Source organism: Centruroides sculpturatus, unplaced genomic scaffold (assembly GCF_000671375.1).
Source record: "Centruroides sculpturatus isolate CEXI.00-Female unplaced genomic scaffold, Cexi_2.0 scaffold394, whole genome shotgun sequence".
Lineage (NCBI taxonomy): Eukaryota > Metazoa > Arthropoda > Arachnida > Scorpiones > Buthidae > Centruroides > Centruroides sculpturatus.
The window spans coordinates 311,698-327,202 of NW_019384594.1; the positions used below are offsets into that span (position 1 = coordinate 311,698).

Here is a 15,505-nt window from a genome sequence, read left to right on the forward strand (position 1 = left end):
CAAATACCTAAAGTAGATGACCGACATTTTTTTATTATTTTTTTTTGCCTTATGGCTTAGGCAACGACGTTTCAAGGCCATCCGATATTTAACGTTTACCTATGGAAAATAAATCATAATTTATTCGTAAAACTGTAAATAATTCCTTCTTTTTGACAGAAATGTACGGTCAAATTTGAAAATAAACATTTACGATGAAGCACATAATTCAGTTTATTTTTATTTAAAACTATTACTGGATTTGTAGGATCGAAATATAAGTTAAATTAAGACATTTGTCTTATTAACAAGAAACTATATTATTCGATTTTATGTCTAGAAGAGCTTTTTTTTTTTTTTTTGTAGATAAATAGTTTCTAGAATCAGCCTCAATTATGCTCTATGGAGCATACCAAATCATCGAGCTTTTAATTTAGTTAACTTACAAGTGTTTATATACAAACTTATACGGTAAAGATGAATTTAAATGGAAAAATGTAACTGGTAAGTTTATAGTTTTATCAGAGTGGGTCTTACGCTAAAAGAAGTAACAAATTACAATGTACCAGTATTCAAGTAACGCGATGTCTATGCCATGCTAAACGTCGTCTTTCGGCAACTCACGAAGCGATGCTGCAAACAATTTCTTTGAAGGTGAAGTGCATCTAAATGGCTGCGGGCGTGCCCCTCCGCTTATTACTTTCCCCTGCTTTTGCTATTGGATAGCTCCGTCTCCAAGGAGACCGAGTGATTGGCAAGAAGAACCTATCGTGCCAGTCCAGTTGCCAAGTCGGGAGTGGTAGTCGGCGCGTGCTACTGTTGTGCTTGTGCTTCTGCAGGATACATAGTGTTGAGCTCGGATCACTTCTGGTCCATAGCGTGTTATGTATGTATGAACGATGAAGTAGATCTAGAAATTCACTAAGAAATAATCAGGTGAGTGTTCTGTATTAAATGTTTAAAAGTTTAAAGGTTCCTATACTAGAAATTTATGTAAATTTAAATTTCTATGTATTTAATATAATGACACGTTTAATATACAGCGATTCTATTATTGTTCTTCATAATATTTCTGTAAAATAAAAATTTAAAGGTTGTAAATATGAATAAAATGCTTTTGTCAGTCAGGCAATATGACAAATATACCACCTTCTTGAAGAACATAAATATTTTCGTCACATGTCAGTCCATGCAGTGATAGGCAATATATTAATCTCTTGTTATGAAAATTTCCAAAATTCTTTTCTGAAATAAAACGGGGGAATAAGAAATTCGGATTTGTAGTATATATTTAAAACACGTTGTATTTCAATTTCGAATATGGCAAAAGATTAGATCGTAAGAGATTAATATAGATCAAATAGAAGATTAAATTATTTTGATAAACCACTTCCCACCTATGCGTCACTCTACTAAAAACCCGTCCGATAATATAATCTTGGTGGAGTGACGTGTAACATAATGCTGTATTTAATGAAAAGTACAGAATTACAAGCATAAAACGAATTAAAATAACAGAGCCAATTATTTATTTATTTATTTATTTTTCCTTTTCTTTAATCAAAAGTAATCAAGAATCTCGTTGTAACCATACGTAATCATAAAGTTAATGTTTGAAGAACGTTATGTAAGATGCACATTGCATAAATACGATTGCATCTAATTTCAATTGGATGTACTGTATGTTTTCTTGGACTGGATAAAGAATAAAACATGCCAAAATCTTATTTTTCCAGCAATGAAGAGAGATTCTCAAAGAGTAAAACATAATATAAATCCATGCAATTTTTTTCTTCTTCTCTTTAAATTTAATCCCCGTTTAAATTAATTTAAATTGACAGCAATTCAAATAATATTTAAAAATTTAGAACTCTTTACTAAAGTAACGATCGTAACTTACTTTACGAGTGAATAATTCCCTTATTACAAATACTCATCAGCAAAATATTAAGCATCGGATGCGTTACTGTGCATAAGATGGAGACTATTGATGAATTTAATCATTTTTACATTTATTTCTTATGTCTACATTCGTATAAGTTTTTAAATCTGTAGCAAAATTCTATATGTATGTATATTATTTAATAAATTTTACTATATTTAATGTTGTAGTGGACTGCAATGTCGAAGAATATTGCAGTCTACTACAACACGTGCAATCACAGCATAATGAGAATATTTTTGTCAACGTCTTTTATACTCGGATATTTTATAATTTTGTATATTTATCTCGTATATTTTTATTCAGGAAAGTTATTTACATCAAAATTACTGAAAATGAAAGACGTGTAGCATCGAAGAGGGGGGAATAAACGGTTCTAAATGAACAATTATGTAAACACTTAAGGTCCAAATTTTCACAGTTGTCTGATACAAATAAACTTCTTTATACAATTAAACCTGTAATAACGGCCACCTCCCAACCACGGACACTTTTTATATTACCGTCAGTGGCTTGTTGTTTAGAGGTTTGACATGTATATTGGTTATTTTCACTGCTATTATCAATGAAACTTCATACACTAAAGAGAATAGTTTAAAGTTCAATACACTTTTTTTTTTTAAATGTAAGTCAGTAATTGTTAAATAGCTGTCTTTTTTTTTTTTTAGTGAAAATTTAAAGTTGCATCATTAGAAAATGGATAATAAATGATTATATAGGTTATTACTAAAATAATTTAATTCTATTTTTATTTATAATTTATCTATAAATAGTTTAAAATTATTTTATTAAATGTATAATTTGTGATAAAATTATTAATAAATTCTAAAAAAAAATTAGTAGAATTATTGCTAAGGATATTATTAGTTGATATTTTCTCTTATTTATATTAACATAATTCACATCAAAATCATTAAAATTTAATGAAATTTCTTCTTTGAAATGTTATTTACTTTCGATCAAAGGTCTAAGTTCATTGCATAGGCCTATATTTAGAATATATTATGTCAGAATGAACTCATTTATTTTAAAACTTTTCTAATTCGATCCGCAAAAAAAAAAAACATTACACGGAATGAAAAGCTTAAAGATAAATAATTATATTTAAAAAAACTTAAATAATTTTTTAATTTTTTAGGACAGACATGTCTCATTGTCGAGGGTTGTAAGGTGTGTTTTACTCGATCATAGGGGAGGAAAATGCTTGCTCTGTTTGCTCCCCTCTTCTTATGTTTTCGATAATCTAATTCTTTTTATAATTTTATGCGAATTTATTATGATTTTAATTCGCAATTAATTATTTTTTAATGTGTTTTTATACCAGTATTTTCTACTAAATTAATAAATAAAACCACTAAACCACACTCTTATTATTACAACAAGAATGTTTTGCTGTAGAGAAATACTTTAACCACAGTCCTCACTATAATTTAACCACACTAAAACCACCGTTAATAGGCTGAAGAGATCTCGAAACAGACTTTCAAAGAGATTCCAATGAGGCTGTTTCTTTTAGCTTGTAAGATTTCGTGTATAATTGAGTCTGTAAAATTATGAAAACTCAATATATTCAAAGAAGAAAATACAAGCTTAATATATATTAGTCTATAGGCCTGTTTATAATATAATAAATAACAAAATGCAATTAATTAGATGCAGATGAAATTTACAAAGAAGAAACTCGATACGGCATAATTTAATTTAATAATGTTTGAAAAGAGAATGCTTAATTCGTGCATAGATGTTAAATAACATAATGTTATACACAGAAGAGTAGGGCAAGAATGACAAAATTACGACGAAGTTAATTACAGTTACCTTAACTTAATATGTAAATTTAATAATAGAAAATTGTATGCATTCTGTCATTTTACTCCAGATCTAAATTATGATAACAAATTGTTTAAGCTGTTATAATTATAATTCTTAATATCATCGCTTACTGAAGTAATAAGCCTTAGAAATTCGTGCAATTTACTGAAATACTTCACTTTTCTCCCGTTTTCTCTTATATTAATATCATCATTTAGCATGCTGACATCTGTAATTAATTTATTTAAAGATACAAGGTGCTCAAAGATATATTTTCCGATGGATAAATGATAAATGTGAGTAAAAAACAAATAAAATAAATTGTTAGCGAAATATTCAAATAAAACGTGTAATTACTCATGGAACTAAATGTAATTTCCAAATAAAAAAAATCATTTTTTTTAAGTAAATAAATTGAGACTGTACGCGTGCTAAGTGATAAGGATGCTGTGAGTTAATGCAGGAGAAATGTGAAATATCTCAGCTAATTGTATGAATTTCTAAAGGTGATGTATTAAAATATTCAATGGAATTATAATTAGAATAAAGAATTTTGTTATCTTAATTTAGATCTTAAATATAATGACAGAATATGCATTCCTACGAAATTCTCTATTGTCAAATTTACATGTAAATTTAACAAGCATCGTCGTAATTTTATCAGTTCTTATCCAACTATTCTATGCCATTCTATTTTAATGATATATAAATCAAAATATTATTATTTTATTTAAATAAATATTTGAATAAATTAATGTTTATGCCATCTTTTTCTGTATTAAACTGTGCTTTTAATTATAAATATAGCCATTAATAAAACCAAAATAACGGATTTTGTCGTTCTTAACGTAGAAGAATGTTCTCAATTATTAGAAAAAATTTTAAAAATGTCTATATAATTATTATTTTATTAAACTATATTAACAAGATAATTGATATTATCAGCTCATAAATAAAAAATAATACAGTTTTACCTTTTATCCCGTTCATTTTTTTTCCTATTAATTAATCTTCATGACAACAATTAATGCTGCTGCATCATTAATAAATAGACAATAAATAAATAAAGAATAGAATCAAATGTTTTATACAATAAAGTACTAAGTACACATCACTAAAATAGAGAAAGTAGCGTAATACTACAGTCGACCCCCCATAACACTGTTGATTATTCCGTTTTATATGAATTTCATGTTGTACGAGTCACTTAGATTTGACAAATACGTGAGCCGTTCACAGCCCTGCACATGTATTTGTAAAATCTAAGTGACTCATACAACATGGAATTCATATAAAACGGAATAATCAACAGTGTTATAGGGGGTCGACTGTATTTCATTTATTTAAGTTATAATAACATATCCAAACTCGATTTTTATATAGTTATAAGTAATTAAATAACTATTTAGTTAGTATTTAAAATGATTTAATTAATGCAAGGACTTATAATTTAATGCAACACTCGATTCAGAAGCGAAAGAATGCTGTTACGTTGAATCAAATTTAACTGTATACTTTCTATGCCAATGATTACTTATTTATATTATTATTAGTTGATATTTTCTCTTATTTATATTAACATAATTCACATCAAAATCATTAAAATTTAATGAAATTTCTTCTTTGAAATGTTATTTACTTTCGATCAAAGGTCTAAGTTCATTGCATAGGCCTATATTTAGAATATATTATGTCAGAATGAACTCATTTATTTTAAAACTTTTCTAATTCGATCCGCAAAAAAAAAAAACATTACACGGAATGAAAAGCTTAAAGATAAATAATTATATTTAAAAAAACTTAAATAATTTTTTAATTTTTTAGGACAGACATGTCTCATTGTCGAGGGTTGTAAGGTGTGTTTTACTCGATCATAGGGGAGGAAAATGCTTGCTCTGTTTGCTCCCCTCTTCTTATGTTTTCGATAATCTAATTCTTTTTATAATTTTATGCGAATTTATTATGATTTTAATTCGCAATTAATTATTTTTTAATGTGTTTTTATACCAGTATTTTCTACTAAATTAATAAATAAAACCACTAAACCACACTCTTATTATTACAACAAGAATGTTTTGCTGTAGAGAAATACTTTAACCACAGTCCTCACTATAATTTAACCACACTAAAACCACCGTTAATAGGCTGAAGAGATCTCGAAACAGACTTTCAAAGAGATTCCAATGAGGCTGTTTCTTTTAGTTTGTAAGATTTCGTGTATAATTGAGTCTGTAAAATTATGAAAACCTCAATATATTCAAAGAAGAAAATACAAGCTTAATATATATTAGTCTATAGGCCTGTTTATAATATAATAAATAACAAAATGCAATTAATTAGACGCAGATGAAATTTACAAAGAAGAAACTCGATACGGCATAATTTAATTTAATAATGTTTGAAAAGAGAATGCTTAATTCGTGCATAGATGTTAAATAACATAATGTTATACACAGAAGAGTAGGGCAAGAATGACAAAATTACGACGAAGTTAATTACAGTTACCTTAGTTTAATATGTAAATTTAATAATAGAAAATTGTATGCATTCTGTCATTTTACTCCAGATCTAAATTATGATAACAAATTGTTTAAGCTGTTATAATTATAATTCTTAATATCATCGCTTACTGAAGTAATAAGCCTTAGAAATTCGTGCAATTTACTGAAATACTTCACTTTTCTCCCGTTTTCTCTTATATTAATATCATCATTTAGCATGCTGACATCTGTAATTAATTTATTTAAAGATACAAGGTGCTCAAAGATATATTTTCCGATGGATAAATGATAAATGTGAGTAAAAAACAAATAAAATAAATTGTTAGCGAAATATTCAAATAAAACGTGTAATTACTCATGGAACTAAATGTAATTTCCAAATAAAAAAAATCATTTTTTTTAAGTAAATAAATTGAGACTGTACGCGTGCTAAGTGATAAGGATGCTGTGAGTTAATGCAGGAGAAATGTGAAATATCTCAGCTAATTGTATGAATTTCTAAAGGTGATGTATTAAAATATTCAATGGAATTATAATTAGAATAAAGAATTTTGTTATCTTAATTTAGATCTTAAATATAATGACAGAATATGCATTCCTACGAAATTCTCTATTGTCAAATTTACATGTAAATTTAACAAGCATCGTCGTAATTTTATCAGTTCTTATCCAACTATTCTATGCCATTCTATTTTAATGATATATAAATCAAAATATTATTATTTTATTTAAATAAATATTTGAATAAATTAATGTTTATGCCATCTTTTTCTGTATTAAACTGTGCTTTTAATTATAAATATAGCCATTAATAAAACCAAAATAACGGATTTTGTCGTTCTTAACGTAGAAGAATGTTCTCAATTATTAGAAAAAATTTTAAAAATGTCTATATAATTATTATTTTATTAAACTATATTAACAAGATAATTGATATTATCAGCTCATAAATAAAAAATAATACAGTTTTACCTTTTATACCGTTCATTTTTTTTCCTATTAATTAATCTTCATGACAACAATTAATGCTGCTGCATCATTAATAAATAGACAATAAATAAATAAAGAATAGAATCAAATGTTTTATACAATAAAGTACTAAGTACACATCACTAAAATAGAGAAAGCAGCGTAATACTACAGTCGACCCCCCATAACACTGTTGATTATTCCGTTTTATATGAATTTCATGTTGTACGAGTCACTTAGATTTGACAAATACGTGAGCCGTTCACAGCCCTGCACATGTATTTGTAAAATCTAAGTGACTCATACAACATGGAATTCATATAAAACGGAATAATCAACAGTGTTATAGGGGGTCGACTGTATTTCATTTATTTAAGTTATAATAACATATCCAAACTCGATTTTTATATAGTTATAAGTAATTAAATAACTATTTAGTTAGTATTTAAAATGATTTAATTAATGCAAGGACTTATAATTTAATGCAACACTCGATTCAGAAGCGAAAGAATGCTGTTACGTTGAATCAAATTTAACTGTATACTTTCTATGCCAATGATTACTTATTTATATTAATAATTAGTTGATTTCTAATGGATTNCTTCTAACAGGAAAAGTAACTTTCGTTATCATGGAATTATAACAAAACCTGCCAATTCAATATAAATGGAAGCAAAATATTGTATGGAATTGAACGAAAATAGAAATTTGCTTGATAATTCAACTACGCTTGTTGGAAAACAATAAAAATACTACACTCAACAAGCCACCAATAAAACTCAACTGCCTAACCTATAACCAAAGTCTCCTTTTAATTTGTTTTTAAAAAAAAGCGCTTGACAAACTTGCCCGGCATGCCGAAGTTGCCCCGGTCTCCCCTAAATATTGGTATAAATATTAAACATTTGTGGGAAGTTTTGACCGCATGTCAGCTTGTGGAATGAGAAAGGTTTCAAAGAATGGTAACAGATAGCATGGCTGATCAAACATCACCACAGAAGCCATATATTGTTTCATATATAGGCCCTATATATAAATAAATTATAAATTAGAAAAATAATCATTAGAAAAATTAGAATATTTGATTATTAATTATATACAAATACTAGTTTTCATTAAAAACAAATAGTAATCTATAGTGTAGGAAGTACTATAAAAGTTGTTATTAATTACAATGTACAAGGTGTGCCAAAAGTTAGTTAACTACTATAATAATTAAATCGCAGTCTAATTCGAATTATTGACTGATAAATCATTTTTCTTCTATCAGTTTTATAGAATAAGAACTTTAAATTTAGTTCGTATTCGTATTCAGAAGAATACGCGGAATATAGACAACACGGTTAAGTTATTTTTTGGCCACCCTGTTTAAGTCTATAAGATGCAAATAGTTATATATAGGTCGATAGATTGGAAGATATACCATCTAATATAATTATTTATGTTTATGTACGATATAGATTATAGAGATTGAGGAGATAAAAAGTAGGAAGAACCCAGATAGATTATAGTTTGTTGCCAAAAAAAAAAACAAGTTTACATAAATAGTAATTGAGTGAACGAAGTAAGACACTAGAAATTTGATTAAAATTTTTAAGATTTGCATCCATTTAACACACAAAAAGTTAAACTTTAATAATTATAACTAATTTATAAAATTATTTCTACCAGGAGCATTTATTTTCTTAAATATAACTTATTTACATGCTAGCCTATGATGATTTTCTATTGATGATGATGATGAAGATAAAATTTCAATGATTTAATAAAGAATAAAGTTCTAATCCATTTTATTAACTTTACCTAAAGTGTTTCCAAATCTGTTTAGTATTAGTAGTAAAGAAGAAAGAATGATTTAATAGTAAATTATATATGTTAATAGTTACAATATACTATTTTAGTATTACATATAATATTAATTGACGATTTTACATTAATAATACGCATTTAATCTTTATACGAAAGGACCAGCAGGGTCTTTACCAAGCCTCAAAATTTAGTCTTCATAAAAAAGAAATGATATTTTAGTCATATTAATAAAACATAAAAATTCCGCTCTTTATTTTAATAAATTGTATTCATAAATTCTAACTCTTGGAGATAGAAAGGCCTCTTACATAGGTTATTATCCAGGCTCCTGCATACATTTCATAGTATTTTTATACCCTTCTTGTTTAAGAATTGAACGTATAAATGTTATTGTGAATTGATCAATTGAAAATTTAAGAATATGTGTATTAATTTCGATCTTAAATCGTATCCTTATACATATAGATAAAATAATATATACATATTCTGTAAGTAAATAAGTTAATTAATATAAAATTCACTCGTTAAACAAGTTTTAAACATAAAAAAAAAACCCATAAATACCCGAATAATAATAATAACCAAGCAGAAAAATGTATTCACAAATTTCAATATGATTATTTGAAATTGTTATCTCATCTATTAAAGTTGTCATTACTTCAGAATTGGAGTTTAAAGACACGATATATCTCTCTAATTATTTATGAATAAATAAATAAATAAATTCCATAAAAATTAGAATTTTTTTTCTTTATGAATGAAAATTTTTGTGTATAAAATTTCCATGATATCAGTTGTAACTTATCTAATATATATTTTTTCTTTTCTTTTTTTTTTTCAAAAAAGTAGATTTTGGAAGTTGAACAATTATTTATTCAACTTGTTTCTGTCAAGTCACATTAAGATTTCTTTTAAGGATTAAAATATATCAAGAGCTTTTATAACCTTGTAATTTGTTATTTTAGAACTGTGTACTTTAAAGATATTATCAACCAGTATATCTTATCCACTTAAGTTTTAACTAATGTATATTATGTTTTATATTTTAAATATTAAGACGTTGATAATATATTATCTAATAAATAAATTCATAAATAATCTAAACATTTTAAATATTTTTCGCTCCTAAATAAATTTAATAATATTTAAAGCCTTTAAAAATTATGTAGGGGGTTATTGCATATAGGATTATATAATATTGAAGGGGTTATGTAATAAGAAAAATTTTTCTTAAATGGGGATCCATACATGAAAAGTGTTGGGAATCCCAATGGATTCCCCCTTTTAAACCCCCGGTCCATAAAAGGCACTCATGCTTTATACCTTTTTTCCATATTTTCATTATTACTCGTGTATATTATATATAATAAATCTTTGAAAACCACAAATGTAAGTACCGAGAGGAACAATTTCGCTCTTTCTTAGAATCGTCGATGTTTTTCAATATTATAGCGTCCATTATAAGTTAAATTACTATTTAAGTACAGTACATCTGACTTCTATACTAATTAATGTATTGTTCTATAAAATAATACATTAATTGTTTGTTGTATACGGGAACTCCACACTTGAGCGATGTCATTTGAGAGGACTTTCTATGGGAAATTGACCCTTATTTAGGTGTCACAAACGTGAAGAAAACCCGGAAAACTTCACGTGGACAGGCGCGAACCCATGACTAAGCACCAATGTTTAGCGATTTTATCCACTCAGCCACTGGTAAGTTAATTAGTACAGAACTGTAAAAAGTCATGCCGTTATTATATTTGAATTATCTGAACTGTTCATTTATGCTTGAATTTATTAGTTAATTTTATAAAAAATTAGTCACACCATTCCATTCTTAACGTATCTTATCCATACGTATCTTAGACAATTTTAGTTACAATTGTAGGGATAATTATATTTGTTAAATGTGATATTTATAAATTTATACATTCTATTCGAGATTATGATAATAATAATTGGTATAAAAGCAAGGACAATATTATTATTAAATATTTTCACTTGAGACAAGTTTTGAGATTCAATATTTAAGTTATTCTTTGTTTTGTATAGGATATTTAATAATAATAATAATAATAATCATAGTTTTGGTCAAAAAGACGAAATATAAAACATTATTTTTTTTACTAAAAAATTAAGCATATTTTTAAAAAAATAATAGGATTGAATTGATGGAAGAAAGCAATGCAATACTTGGGCATTCTGCCAAAGGGGTGTGCCTCTCCAGAGGACTTTCTACTGGAAACTGGTCCCTATTTAGATAATACACACGTGAACAAAAAGGTGAAATTTCCACGTGGCTCATCTACTTGTGAGGCGCGAACCCGAGACTAACTACCACTATTTAGTGGCTTAATTCATTCAACCATTAATGGAGTAAAAATGGTATTAGATGTAACATATTTAGATAATGCTTCTATATGTATTTATATTGTACTTTTAAATGGATCTCCATTAGAATAGTTTTTACTAGAAGAGAGATTGTACATCACGAAACATTAGAAGTGATGTAAAACTAGTTAAAAAATTTGATCAATGTTTATCATTAATCATCATATAAATGAATGGATGATAATTAAACTTTTTAGTATGAATAGAGGATGATTTTTAAAACGAGAAAACTGTATATTTATTAATAGAAGAATATTTTGCATATATTTTGGAACATTGAAAATATATTTATAGCAGTATTGTTATGGGAAAAACTTGTTTTGCAATTCAGCGATTCGATATAACTCATTTTATTTTTCCTTAAAGTAATCCGAGCGTGTCAAGAGTTATTACCATATTTTGAAACTTAATAGTAGCTGTAAGATATTTACTTTCTCTTAAATCTGTCAATCACGAATATTTTAATGTGAAAATATTCTCTATATTTTATATTATTTTTATTTTTATTTCATAAGATATAAATTAAAATCTGTGTCGTTCTAAATATTTCTATAGAACTCATTGTTATCACGTTATAGATCTATAAACAAATAAGTAAAATATGCTACAGGTAAAAAAAAAATTTACGTATAAAACTTTATTCTTTAAGTTTAATTAAGTTTATAGAATGAGATTATTTTTTTTATTACTAAATTTTACTTAAATTTTATAACGAAATGAATATTTATGATGTATAATGTTCATTAATTAATTACAATTTTATATAATTTTACTTATATTATTAAGCACAATGAATTATTTTAATTATAAATTGGCTACTTTTCGTATTAAATAGCCAATTTATAAGTTTCTCTCGGCTTCGATACGCATAATTAAGCTCTTTTTAATAAATTTATAGGCTGTCGTATCTATTATACAAGCTATAAAACACCAATGTTTAAATAAAAAACTGAAATTAGCTTGAATTTTAATATATTTCACGAAATCTTTGAAACATAACTGTTTTTTTTTTTAACATTAAAGGATTAGAATTTATTTATTTTATAACCTTAACCTAATCAATTTTATTTTATATTATTATTATTAATATTATTATTTACTTTTTGCCTGACTTTCAAAGTCATTTGTCTACTTNATGGTGATTTATCAATGCATCTCCATACCGGATGCGAGGAGTCTGACTGAAATCATGAGAGATGAAGTGGAATTGTTCGAAAATCCTGATCTATGTTTCTCTATAATTCATCACGTGAACGAATGAATGAAAACTTCTTAATATGATTAAGGATTTAAAAAGTTTTAAAATATGGATAATATTTTATTATTATTCTTTTATAATCTTGAATAGCGAGACAACCAATTTATTTTCAACTTTATTTATATTAAAAAAAAATGGATTATCAAGAAGAGCACAAGGAGTAGATTTAAAGAAAATATTCAGGATTTAATTTGCCGGTTATAAGAGAAAATTTGGAGCAACATAACCTATTTTTAAAGCTGCTAAAATACCCTTTTTTTTAGTTTTAATCATAAAATAAGTAAAACGTTTGGTTTATAATTAATCAAGTGATCTACGAGTTCAGATTATGTAACATACATTCTAGATTTTTTAGCGTAAAAAAACATTATTATTAAGATTTTTAGAAACAGAACGGTGTTTCAGCATCGTACAGTACATAATTTTCTTTGTTTATTTCGTTATTACACCTTTATTAAGCGAAACAACGAAGGGGGGGGAGTAAATTTCGTTATAACCCGAAGCGATTGTTTCTTGACCAATATCTTAGTTTACTGCACTGTAAAATATGCTTTAATTTCGGGTAGAGACGTGGCTTCTTTCGAGAGGTTTACCGGAGCAAACTTGTTTATAACCAGTTTCGTTAACGAGATTCCGAAACGCATATAAATAAACTCGTTCCACATCAATACTATTTAAGTCGCCATCAGATTCTTCAGAGTGATATAAGAATCACATTAAACTTATTCTTAAGAAGTGACGTAGCTCATATCGCATGTTACACACTTAATGATCAACCCTATCATTATCTTTGATTTCCTAAATAAAAAAAAAGAAGAAAAAAAGCCTTACTGTAGGCTTTTTGTAAGATACCACTGCAGAAAATTTAGTATTTTAACGTTAAAAATGCTTAATTGAAGAACATCTAACGAGTTGAAAACACTGGTTTCTGTGCTAAAGAATTTTAAGATGTAAGATTTCACCAGATCTTCACTTAGTTTAGGTTTCATATAAATAAAATTTAAGGTGATAACTTAGATTATTTATTAAATATTAAGTTAATTTAGTATCGTAATAAGCTTTATTGGATTTTACATCATTGCCATGATCTTAATGAGATCCATCAGACATCAATTTTAATTAGAATAAAGTTTAAAGATTGGCTGTCGAGAATGATCCATAAGTTTAGAAAAAAAAAAGGAGGGAAAAATATGCAAATTTTTTTTCTATTCTAATCAGATTCCTTAAGGTGTTTTATTTATGCTAAACACCTTAAAGAATTTGATAGGCTTAATTAAATTAAACCTAATTAAAAGCAAATAAAAAGTTGGTTTGTTAGATCCTGTTATGCATCCCGTTAATCATAAAATAAGCTAACTGAACAGGACATATTACAAAAATTTAATAACTAAATGCTAATTAATCAATTAGCATTAAATTAAATTAAATTCAAGCTATAAAATGTCGATTTAATTACAAAATGTTTTAATAAAAAAAATCTTTTATATATTTAAGTGTGATAAATCGATAATGTTTTAAACTTATTTTAATTCTTAAAAAAAATCTTTGAGATTTCTTAAATATGAGTTATTTGTAATTAAAACAAGGAATTTTTCTGTTAATTTTGAGTTTAAAATTGTTAGAAAATATATTAAAAGTTTAATATTTATTTTTTTAAATGAAAATAGAAGTTAATTCGTTTAAAAATTCGTTTAAAATAATGCAAATTAGCAGGTTTTTAACGTTAAAACATATAAATTATAGGCATTCGTAGAAGGGTAAACGAGGAACTTGTCTCCATGGAATAGAGTAAAAATTCCACAAATTATAATAGCAAAAGTGATTGAAATACGTAACCTTACACCCTCCACCGTGTGACTGGCTGTCTGTCCTTTTGTATTAATGCAGTACTGTATTTAATAATCTACTTATAAAAAAAAAACTCCCCCCAAAATTAAATAGTTAAATAATTTATTGATGTAATTATTTGTCTCTAAATTCCCCTCTAAAAAATTTCATGTTGTAAACACATTATTATTATTTTTTTAATTTTTACTCTTTTCCTTGCCAATTTAATAAAGCAATTAGCATTAATTATGTTAATTATAAACTTACTTTATTATAATTATTAAAATCAATTAGTTAGAAATGAATTATTAAATTACGAATTCTTGAAATTTTATATAATTAAAACAATAAAATTATTAATTTTTATTTTTAAATTTTAATATATGAAGAAGTGTTTCATGCATTGTTTATTGTACTTGTTAATGTAATCAGTTAAAGAAGGAGGGAGGGAAAAAAATAATAATAATAAATTGAAGTAATTATAGAGCTGTTGAAGAATCAAATTATAATATATGAATTTAAATTCGATTTATTGTTAAATTTATAATTGAGTCTTCAATAATTTTAATAATTTTTTACAGTATATTTTATAATAATATATAAATGTTATTACTGTTAATTAATGTATGAACTATTAATTCGTCACAAGGGAATTTAATATATGGTATATAATTAGAATATAATAAACCATGACAAAATAAAATATACAGTAGTAAATTTGTTATAAAATAGAATAAAATAAATGAATTTTTCATGAGTTGAAATTTTTTACTATAATAATTAAATAGCACCATACACAAGTATAGGTTTCTAAATACTATTTTATGACTAAATTATAGTTCCTTTACAAATATTCTTTATATAAATAATCAATAAATGTAAACTTTATTTGAAAATTAACAGAATTAAATAAAAACTTATATTTATTTAATTGAAATGGCCATATTTTAAGTGTTGTTATACTTCAATGCTGTCCAGCAAGATATTTAATAGACCAAATGCAACCAAATT

The 15,505-nt window shown here is 25.8% G+C and overlaps 1 protein-coding gene across 2 annotated transcripts in view; it reads left to right on the forward strand.

Moving 5' to 3' along the window:
• LOC111624832 overlaps positions 1-15,505 on the forward strand; it is a 108,655-nt gene that overhangs the window by 54,401 nt on the left and 38,749 nt on the right. Inside the window, exon 1 of one of the 2 annotated variants that reach the window (XM_023367791.1) lies at positions 530-915. The exons of the other annotated variant lie outside the window; for it this stretch is intronic. The gene's annotated coding sequence lies outside the window, so the exon portion shown is untranslated. Of the gene's footprint in view, positions 1-529; positions 916-15,505 lie in introns of those variants that run through there. 2 annotated transcript variants of the gene reach the window in all.